This window comes from Rana temporaria, chromosome 11 (assembly GCF_905171775.1).
Source record: "Rana temporaria chromosome 11, aRanTem1.1, whole genome shotgun sequence".
In the NCBI taxonomy this organism is placed as follows: Eukaryota; Metazoa; Chordata; class Amphibia; order Anura; family Ranidae; genus Rana; species Rana temporaria.
Window position 1 is genome coordinate 61,120,554 of NC_053499.1, and position 11,929 is coordinate 61,132,482.

The 11,929-nt window shown below is 44.4% G+C and overlaps 1 protein-coding gene across 2 annotated transcripts in view; it reads right to left on the reverse strand.

Annotated features, from left to right (window-relative positions):
• Positions 1-9,881, reverse strand: part of CHRM1 (cholinergic receptor muscarinic 1) — a 372,875-nt gene extending 362,994 nt beyond the window's left edge. Inside the window, exon 1 of one of the 2 annotated variants that reach the window (XM_040328649.1) lies at positions 9,667-9,881. The gene's annotated coding sequence lies outside the window, so the exon portion shown is untranslated. The remainder of the gene's footprint in view (positions 1-9,666) is intronic. The other variant, XM_040328648.1, reaches the window with a different exon arrangement.
• Positions 9,882-11,929: the final 2,048 nt, after the last annotated feature.

The window sequence follows — 11,929 nt, forward strand, 5'->3', positions numbered from 1 at the left end:
CGAATCCGCCGTGGAGACCGCCGTTATCGTTACCAGAACCGCTGACAGTAAAGATAGATACCTCGGTTGTGGCAGCAGCTGCTGCCGTTACCGAAATATGTATCTTTAAAGTTAGGCCGTATATAGTCGTACAGCGGTCTGGAAGTGGTTAAGTAATCTCGGGACTGATAGGCGACCATTATCCAGCCTCTTAGAAACGATGTGTCCTTCGATGAAGCAGTAGGCCTCTCTTGAGATACCAGCCTTGTGCTTGGTATTTCCCAGACAGGTTCTCCATCGGTCGGCTTCCTCCCTCGGGACGTACAGCACAGGACAACTCTGCAGCTGCAGACTCAGTCTACACACTGAGCCTACAAGGTAGATCATTCGCTCCGGACCAACGTGGTCCCGGAGCCAGGAACACTGAAACACCACAACCCATACATGGGGGAGGCGGGACGACTGCCCAGGCGGATGGCGGTGAAGACGAACCCCGCACCACTGGGGTCCGCCCCCTAAATACCCCTACCCAGCATGCACAGCGAGGCGATTAACCCTCCTGATTGGCTGCCGAGGAGAAATATCCGCACTATCTTGACTCTACTGCTGCCACCTGCCGGTCTGCGGTGGGACCAACTCCCCAGACAACGACAGTGTACAAACACAGTACAGCCAAAGCTGGAACAGAGGCCCTAAATTTAGCCAAATAAACACAGTCAGAGGCAACTAACTCTCTGACCACCCTCTAAATTTAAAGCAGCACCAGCTATGAAAGTAGCCAGGCGCTACACAAGTAAAACCCAAAAAGGAGGTAAATGCAATCAATAAATTCAGTTTGCATGCAAGAATTATGTATTGGACATGCTTGTTCTGCATCTCCAATCTAAGCACTGCAAGTGTTATCTCTATAACTGATCCAGTGACAAGATAGCTGTAACTTACAGTCTCAGGAGAATTAGCAGGCAGTGACTCGATCTAAATAACATATTTCAGATTGTAGAAAGCTTTAATAGAAAAATTTGTGCAGAGCTTTACAGATGAACATAAGATAGGTAAAAAAAATCATAGCGTGTCTAGCTCCAGCAGAATACAGCACATGTGGTGAATGGAAGCTAATGCAAGAAGAAGAAAAAGGGTGGGGCTAAATGCAAAGAGCATCTCCTAGCTACAGAGTGAGGTAGGGACAAAATGATTAAAGGCAAACAAACAGTCAATGCATGTGTAACATAATAATGTTACTGTTTTACTTTCTCTGGAATTCCCCTAGCCCTAGCAGAGAATTATTTTGTCCATCTGGAGACTGCAGTTAAATAATATTGCAGTCTGTAGAAGCATTAGTCTGCCATGCCTCTCTCACCTACCTGTCTTGTTCAAGCTACAAAAGTGTAAACAGCAAAACTCACGCTGACTTAGCAGAGGGCATGTTGGATCACTTTACAGAGACCACTGCTCTAACCCATAAAACCTTGGTCACTAGCTGCAGCCTCTGGACTGGCACCAGTTTTCTTCTGGAGCTCGGGGAATAAATAAACCAACAGTAAATTGTCCAACACTACCCTTAATTTATTGATTACAGTTTAAACATACTACAATTGGGCTTTAATGTGATCATATGCTGAAAAATAGCTTAAAGGGGTTGTAAAGGTTTGTTTTTTATTTTCTAAATAGGTTCCTTTAACCACTTAAGACCCGGACCAAAATGCAGCTAAAGGACCTTGACCGTTTTGCGATTTGGCACTATAAAAGGGATGACACGATCGATGCAGCCACCACAGTGAAGAACGGGGAAGCCGTGACCCACGGCTGGGTACTAGTACAGGACGTACCTGTACGTACATGTGCCCAGCGGTGCCATTCTGCCAACGTATATGTGCATGAGGCGGTCCTTAAGTGGTTAAAGCGGAGCTCCACAGTAAAGTGGAACTTCCGCTCATCGGAACCCTCCCCCCCTCCGGTGTCACATTTGACATCTTTCAGGGGGAGGGGGGTGCAGATACCTGTCTAAAGACAGGCATTTGCACCCACTTCCGGCCACACAGTCTGCGGGTAGACTGCGGGCAGGACGTCAGATCCCCCCCCCCCGTTGTGTTTTGGGAAACACGCAGCTCCCAGAACACAGCGGGGACCAGTGAGCACGGCACACAAAACACCAGCGTTCATCTTTTTTTTCAGCCTGTAAATGCACCTTTACGTTAGTTTTTTTGGCCCTGCACAGATAAGCTTTGACAGGCCTGATAGAAAAAGAGCATTTACAGGCTAAAAAAAATTAAACATCATTCAAACATTCAGAAGGGGGGCTTTTAGGCCAGGGGTGTCTAACTCAATTTCATTGTGGGCCACATCAGCATTATGATTGCCCTCAAAAGGGCCGGTTGTGTCTGTAAGATTAGATGTCCAGTGCATTGCCCTCCCCTTACATTAGATGTCAAGAGCCACCCAACCATCAGAAGTTGAGTCCCCCACTCTGCCTTACATCACAGTGTTCTGATGCTGCTGCTGGGAAGAAGCTGGATGCATTGCTAGAAAGCAGAAATTAAGGGTCTGGAGGAGGACTAGAGGAGGGCTGAAGCTCTCCTGCAACTGCAGGCAGGCCCGTCGCTACAGCACAGGCAAAACAAACAATTGCTTGGGGCCCCGAGCTTGCCTGGGGCCCCCAACTTCCCCTTCCCAGGCTGTAGCGTGGCCAAGCTCCTTTTCCTTACTCCTGGAGTCCTGTCTGTCCGGCCGGGTACCACGTGTGGTACAGGAGATTCAGTTTCTGGTTCCCGGCCACACTGACAGGAAGTGCACATTGAGTGCTCACTTCCTTTCAGTCCGGCCGGGAACACAGGAAACTGGATGTCCTGTACCGTGTGGTACCCGGCCCGGCCCCGGTACTATCTGATAGGGGACTGGGGACCCATAATGATAGAACACCGGACTAAGAGGAGGAAGAGGAGTTTAGCCACACTACAGCCTACAGGGAAGAAGGGGAGGTGAGAATAGAAAAACATAGGGACTAGGGGGGGGGGGGGAGTAAGAACATGGGTGTAAAAAATTTGTGTATCGCTAATGTAGGTTTTGTGTGCGGGGTGGGTGCTTAGGGGCCCCCATTTTGCTTGGGGCCCCCAAATTCCTTCAAACGGCCCTGACTGCAGGAGAGGTGCAAGGGCCACGTGAAATGGCCTGGAGGGACAGATTTGGCCCACAGGCCTTGTGTTTGACACTTGTGGTTTAGGAAGTAAAAATACTTGACATACATAAATGCATGTACATGCATGTAAGTGTGCCTAAACTCGAGACACATTTAGCACTTGAGCATTTATTCCTTCCAATGGCCAGAATAAATTTATATTCTTCCCATTGGATGAAATAAAAGCTTGAGCACTTAATGCGCATGTTTAAATGCATATAGCTGTTTTTTTTGCTGCTAGGACCGAAGGCGTTTAGGAAAAATAAAAATAAAAATTCTTGTGTGCCTCAGGCCCAAGAAGGAATGTAATTCTACTGATAATTCATACAGCCAGTATATGGCTCTAGATGTGGCTCTAGACAACAGGTGCAATACTCTGCTTTAGATATACTGTAAGGGCCAGATTCACAAAAGAGATACGACGGCGTATCTCCTGATACGCCGTCGTATCTCTGTGATCCGCCCGTCCTAACTATGCGGCTGATTCATAGAATCAGTTACGCATAGCTAGCCCTAAGATCCGACAGGTATAATTGACTTACACTGTCGGAACTTAAGGATGCAATTCTATGCCGGCGGCTAGGTGGCGAGGCCATTGCAGTCAGCGTAGAATATGCAAATGACTAGTTACGGCGATCCACGAACGTCCGCGTTACCCGTCGCTCTAACTTTACGTCATTTCCGTCGAGATACGCGTCGTAAAATTAGGGCTGAGCCCTAGTTGTTCTAAGCCATGTTAAGTATGGCCGTCTTTCCCGCGTCGAAATTTAAAAAATCACGTTGTTTGCGTAAGTCGTCCGTGAATGGCGCTGGACGCCATTTACGTTAACGTCTAAACAAATGACGTCCGTGCGACGTCATTTAGCGCATTGCACGTCGGGTAATTTTCCCGACAGAGCATGCACAGTACGTTCGTTCGGCGCGGGAACGCGCCTAATTTTAATGGTGCCCGCCCCATTTGAATTAGGCGGGGTTGCGCCGAGCGGATTTACGTCACACCGCCGCAAGTTTACAGGTAAGAGCTTTGTGAATCAGGCACTTATGCTGTAAACCTGCGACGGTGTAACGTAAATCAGATACGTTACGCTGCCGTGGAGCAACGTAATTCTTTCAGAATCTGGCCCTAAGAAATTAAGGGGTTTAAATAACCTATTATTATCTATTCACAACAATTATCTATTCACAACTGACATTCCATGACTGGCTGAATTTTCACACTTATACAGTATGTTATGAATTATTTCATACTACGGTAGTCATGTATGTGAGCAGCAGTGCCATCTACAGAAACTTGAAATATCGATCAGATTTCAGGCTTTATCCATTCTAAACTGTTTTTTTTTTACAACCTAGGACATCAATCACCAAAGTATCTGCAAACCAAGCTGCCAGTATAGCCTTTAGCAACCAATTATTGAAAATGGTGGAAGAAAAACTATTTGTTGCACCTGCTTCCCACTCTCTGACAAATAAATGAAGACTATTATTTTTTAAATAAGCAAAAAATTAACAAAATCCACAACCAGACCAGAAATGAGAAGCAGGCTTTTCTTCATAGAGGGTCACTGAAATTTGGAAATGATTATGGGCCAGATTCACAGAAGAGATACGACGGCGTATCTCCTGATACGCCGTCGTATCTCTGTGATCCGCCCGTCCTAACTATGCGGCTAATTCATAGAATCAGTTACGCATAGATAGCCCTAAGATCCGACAGGTGTAATTGACTTACACCGTCGGATCTTAGGATTCAATTCTAGGCCGGCCGCTAGGTGGCGATTCCATAGCGGTCGGCGTAGAATATGCAAATGACTAGTTACGGCGATCCACGAAGATCCGCGCGTTTCGTCGCAATCCCGTACGTCGTTTTTTCCCATCGCAAAGTTACACCTGCTTTAACATGGCTTATCTTTAGATCAGCCATGTTAAAGTATGGCCGTCGTTCCCGCGTCGAATTTCGATTTTTTTTTTTTGCGTAAGACGTCCGGGAAATACGAAACGCCGTTACGCACGCCGCAGTTAAAAAAAAACGTCGGGGCGCCGTAATTTCGCGCAAAGCACGTCAGGAAATTTTAACACGGAGCATGCGCAGAACGTTCGGCGCGGGAACGCGCCTAATTTAAATGGTGCCCGCCCCATTTGAATTAGGTGGGCTTGCGCCGGGCGGAATTACGTTACACCGCCGCAAGTTTACAGGTAAGAGCTTTGTGAATCAGGCACTTACGCTGTAAACCTGCGGCGGTGTAACGTAAATCAGATGAATCTGGCCCTTTGTTTTTTACATGGTCTCCAAGCTATTATACTAGCAGACTTTTCTTCATAGAGGGTCACTGAAAATTGAAAAGGACTGCGTTTTTTGCTTGATCTCCAAGCTATTGTACTCTATCTATGTTGCTATCACAATATGACATAGGGCCATTCTCCCATTACGCCCAAGTGTTAAGCGTAACTTTCTTGCACAGTAAAATCTGATATCTGTCTTAAAAATTCAATATGCAGCCAGACAAACAGGACCTGTGGTCTCCTGTGGGTTCCAGAACTCATTTCAGAATCTAGTATAGCCCCCGGGCCTCCCGGTATCAGAGTGACACCTTTATCAGCTTTATCTTGGGAGGATGTATACTGCTTCTTACTCAACATGAACAGGTGGACACGGATTTCAATCTAAAACAAAATTATAGTAGTCACAAACTGGAAAATTTCTGCCATAGGCATAGCCTATCCATGTGCACCTGTTGTGACCCTTCAGCACCTACAACATATATCTCCTGCCTTCCTTGCTGCTGTTACAACTCTATTCTTCCTTTATTACCCTTTTGACATTGCTTGTACACGTAGCTTGATATTGTGCATATCCCCTAGTATTCATGTACTTACATTCCATGCCTTAATTGTGTGCAGATCCTCTCCCCTTCCAACACTCAGATTTTCTTCACTTCAATCCATGACAATCCCATACTGACACTGCCTAATACTCTAGCAGACAGATGCTGTTTTTTTTAGGTTCAAATAAACTGTAACGCATGCCCCCATTTAATGGCAGATATGCACAAATCACATCAGCCAATGGGCTGACCATGATCTGGAGATATCAGTTTTGAGCATTCATGGAAATAATGAATTAATTAATACACAACAATTTGCTTATCTCTATACCCTAGACTAACATATAAAATTCCCATATTCAATATTTATAGGTGCAATTCACTAAACCATTAATCTATCACATTAGGATGGCCTTGGTAACACCTGTTTGGTAAAGCTTTGCAACCCCTCCACTACATATATATATTTTTTTTAATTCTCCTGGTTAATAAATCTGTTATATTGAGTTCTTTTAAAAGGCATTTTTTTTTCTTGGATCCCCAGAAATAAAGCATACTGACAGCTGAGAAGGTGGAGTACTTCTCCATGATATGCTTATGGGAAATATTTTTTATTATACTCTTTTATATGTGTAACATTTGTTGCATTTTAATCCCTTTAGGAAACATTTTCATTATACTGTTTATATATTTGTAACATTTCTGCATTAATGATCCCTATAGGAAACATTTACATTACACTCTTTAAATATTTATGACATTTATTTGCACCTTTGATATTAATCAATCCTTCAAATCCTGTATTTGTTTTTATTTCTAATAAAATCTATATACAGTATAAGGCAACAGGTAATGTTAAGTAGACTATATAAAGAACAAGAATATATATTCTGCCCTAAAAGCTTACATTCTGATAGTCCAAATAGGATTATATTAAGTTATCTCCTGGAATATTCATGATTTTACAATACACATTTTGGACATTTTCCAATTTGCCATATAGATCGTATTTATTTTTATGAAAAAAAAAAAAAAAAAAAAAAACATCAATTAGTCGTCAATTTACTCAGCCTTTATGTATTTATGAATTATTCTTTTTCTCAGCTCTTGTCTCACCCATGACTACCCTGAGCCTTCCATTAACCCAATCCTTACACCCTAATGTTTAGAGCTCTTATCTAGTCCTGGCTTCATACCCCCTGCCATGCACAGCTGTGTGGCTTTCGTCTAATTACCCCCCAGCACCTTCTTCCAGCTGTGTGATCACATACCCACCACACCCAGCTGTCAGTGCCTCTCTGCCCTGCCTTGCAGCACCCCCTAACCTTACTATCCCTTCAAGCAAGGCAGGCAGATGGTATTGTTACACTGAATGGTCACTACTGCCCCTGGATCTAGAAACAATCCAGCATACCAGGCAGCAAAGCACTCAAGTGGAGGGTTGTCACCAGCACAACACACCTAGAGACTTGCCAATAAACCATCAGTCAAGTCCTGTCTCTTCTGAGTGTGTTTTATGGCTTTCTGTCAAGGCAACAAGATCTCAGCAATAATAGGCTGTGATTAAAGCCACCTTCTATAAACTTTGTAAGCAAGCATAGCCTGAGCTAACTGAGAAGGAATCTAACGCATAGAACCTCTTGTGCACAACATGCTACATCCTTGTAGGGTTTATGGGATACTAAGGACAAATATATGATCTCAGTAATAATAAACTGATCAAAGCCATCTTCTGAAGCTTAGTCGGGTCATCCTACAGGCTGGTCCACAGTACATCCTTGTAGGGTTTATGGGATACTAAGGACAAATATATGACCTCAGTAATAATAAACTGATCAAAGCCATCTTCTAAAGCTTAGCCGGGTCATCCTACAGGCTGGTCCACAGTGTGCTACATCCTTGTAGGGTTTAGGACAAATATATGATCTCAATAATAATAAACTGATCAAAGCCATCTTCTGAAGCTTAGTCGGGTCATCCTACAGGCTGGTCCAGTATGCTACATCCTTGTAGGGTTTATGGGATACTAAGGACAAATATATGACCTCAGTAATAATAAACTGATCAAAGATATCTTCTGAAGCTTAGTTGGGTCATCCTACAGGCTGGTCCACAGTATGCTACATCATTGTAGGGTTTAGGACAAATACTGTATATGATCTCAGTAATAATAAACTCATCAAAGCTATCTTCTGAACATAGGTGTGCACAGCCTTTGGCATTAAGGTGTGCACCCCAAAGCTCAAACACACTCTACCGATCACTCACGATGTTCATTCAGAAAGGGAAGGGGCCAGTAAATGGCATATTTACTGGCCCCTTCCCCCACTCATCCTAAAACATCCACAGCAACAACCGGTGGGAGAGGGGGGAAGCCGGCAGTGCTGTGGAGGGAAGGAGAGGGAGCCAGGTCAGTAGGGGGAATCTGTTCTGCACAGGGGGATTAGGGTGTGCCTGGGCACACCTGGCACACCCTGTGTGCACGCCTATGCTTCTGAAGCATAGTCAGGTCATCCTACAGGCTGGTCCACAGTATGCTACATCCTTGTAGGGTTTAGGACAAATACTGTGTATGATCTCAGTAATAATAAACTGATCAAAGCCATCTTCTGAAGCTTAGTCTGGTCATCCTACAGGCTGGTCCACAGTATGCTACATCCTTGTAGGGTTTAGGACAAATACTGTGTATGATCTCAGTATTGATAAACTGATCAAAGCCATCTTCTGAAGCTTAGTCAGGTCATCCTACAGGCTGGTTCACAGTATGCTACATCCTTGTATGGATCACTTAGGACACGTCAGGGTCTCATTAGTAATAGGCTGTGATCAAATCCATCTTCTGAAGCATAGGCAGATATGGGACGTTTAGGGCTCAATAAGATCACAGTAATAACAGGTTGTGATTAAAGCCAAAGTGAATTTTGTAAGCTTAGCCTGATCTAACACTACTTACCACCTTTGCTAACACCTATGCTACTTCTCTATAGGGGTTTTGGGACACCTAGGGAACAATAAGGTCTCATTATTAAAAGAGACATCTTCTAAAGCACAGCCAGATCTATTTAAAGTAACTTTTGTCCACCAAATTCTACTTCCTTGTAGGGTGTCCGGGACACTTAGAACACAACAGGTTCTCATTAATAATAGGGTGTGATCAAAGCCATCTTCTGAAACATAGCCAGATCTAATTAAAATAAAATAAAAAACATATCTTCGCCATATCACCTCTGCTGCATCCTTGTAGGATTTATGGGACACTTAGAACACACCAAGATCTCAGGAATAATAGACTGCCATTAAAGCCATCTTCTGAAGCATGACCGATCTGTTTGAAATAAAAAGATTTCCTTGTGTCCACAATATGCTGGATCCTTGTTGGACACTCAGGACACAGTTATAATAGACTATGAATGATTAAAGCTATCCTTTGAAGCACAGTCAGATCTAATTGAAAAAAAAAAAAAAAACGATCTCACAAATATGACCTCTTATCCACAATATGTTACATCCTATAGAGTTCATGGGACACTCAGGATCCACAGGAGATCCAGAAGTGCCAAGTGGTGACAGCTGCCCTTTACAAGTGCGATGGGTCACACTGGCAATAAGTGACAATCACGAGTCATCGCTCACTAATGTCCCCAATTCACAGGCGACAATCTCAGCCCTCTGATGAAGGAAGACACTCACCTTGGCAATCAGCGAGGCAAAGTTGTCGGAAGTTATAATCCCATAGGTGCCGGTATTCCCATAGAGGTGACTGCATGTATAGGTATGTGTGTACAGCAAGCTAGCGCTGTCCCTGGATATATAGGATCGTGATGTTCGCTGCTGCTCAATGCCCTATATACAGTGACAGCGACTTTCCAAGACTCGCACAGCACGCCAACTTCTTCATTTGCCCCCTAGTGGACGGATAAGGAAACTACAGCCTGGCGAAAGTAAAGAGCTGCAGCTTTGCTGAGGTTATCTTCCATTTCCCCTTCATTAGTACATCAGTACAGAAGTACATTGGACTCATTCATGTCAGAGATTGCTTGCTGCAAGGACCTGCACAAAAAAAGTTCAGCATTACTGAGCTCTGAATGCTTTATATTCTAGAGCTCATTCACACCAGCAGAAAAAACGCAGCGTTTAGATACACACAGGGCTAGATTCAGGTAGATTCATTGTTACGGCGGCGCAGCATATCGTATTTACGCTACGCCGCCGTAAGTTAGAGAGGCAAGTGCTGTATTCACAAAGCACTTGCCTTCTTAGTTACGGCGGCTTAGCGTAAATGGGGCCGGCGCAAGCGCGCGTAATTCAAATGAGGATGAGGGGGCGTGTTTAATGTTAATTCTTGTTGACCCGACGTGATTGACATTTTTCCCGAAAGGCGCATGCGCCGTCCGTGGAATTTCCCAGTGTGCATTGCTTCAAAGTACGCCGCAAGGACGTCATTGGTTTAGACGTGAACGTAAATTACATCCAGCCCTATTCGCAAATGACTTACGCAAACGACGTAAAAAATTCAAAATTCGACACGGCAACGACGTCCATACTTAACATTGCGTACGCCTCCTAATAGCAGGAGCAACCTTACGCCAAAAAAGCCTAACGTAAACGACGTAAAAAAATAGTGCCGGGCGTACGTAAATTTGTGAATCGGCGTATCTAGGTCATTTGCATATTCTATGCCGAAAACGACGGAAGCGCCACCTAGCGGCCAGCGTAAATATGCACCCTAAGATACAACGGTGTAAGAGACTTACGCCAGTCGCATCTTAGGCTAATGTCGGCGTATCTTGCTTTCTGAATACAGAAAGAAGATACACCGGCGTAAATCATTGCTGAATCTAGCCCAATGCGTATAGTTTTGTGCGCATCTAAACCCAGCGCTATAGTGATCATTGAGCCCCTGCACACAGCTTTGTGTACATGCACAAATGTAACTGCCCAGAAAAAAGTGGGTTCACACTTATGTACTGCCAGACATTGCATATGATTCACACTGCATTGTTGTACACACCTGTGCAATGCGAATTCAGCCATAGTTTGTATGCCTGAAATCGCATCGCTTTCGCACCAAATGGTCCAGGACTCTTTTTTTGGTCCGCACTGGAATTGTTTTTTCATAGGTGTTCAGACCTATGCGATCCGATTCCACAGTTCACACTACGTTCTGTGAACCGATTTGGAGGTGTCATTAACTTCATTTTGACACCCACAGCGGTTCACAGATGTCAGTGTGAACTGCCTGCGACTCAGATTTAATGCGGGAACCTGCAAAGGAATTGCACTGGTTCCCACATCACACCAGTGTGAACCAAGGGTTTGCACGGATCGATAGATTTTTAAGCGAGTACGTGCATTGAAAGCACCTAATCACGCCTAAACACATACGCACTTCAGCTTGGTTCACACTTGTGGGATGCGGAAACCCTACAAATCCACTGCGGATTTCCACATCGCACCCGACTCGCACAGCAGTTCACACTGCCGTATGCAAACTGCTGGGGAGTGTCATACAATGTTAACGACACCCCCATTTCAGCTTGCATATTGCACTGCGAACTGATAGTTCGGACATGAATTGGATCGCATAGGTGTGAACACCCATGCAATCCGATTCTGGTGCGGACCAAATAAAGGGTCTTGTGCGTGTTTTGTCCGAATTTGATGCGATTTCAGCCATACTATCTGTATGGCTGAAATCGCATTGCACGAACATCGCATGTGATTTGCACTGCAGTGTGGTGCTAATCACATGCGATTTTGCACCAAGTAGCAGTTTGAACTGGCCCATAAGGCCTCATTCACACGAACAGAAGAAACTCTGTGTTTTGATGTATTTGTTTTATGCCCATCTAAAAACAGCGCTATAGTAATCATTGAGCCCCTGCACACAGCTGTGTGTAAGGATTAAGCTGCCCAGAAAAAAGTAGCATACAGTAGGTGCACGCGATATTGT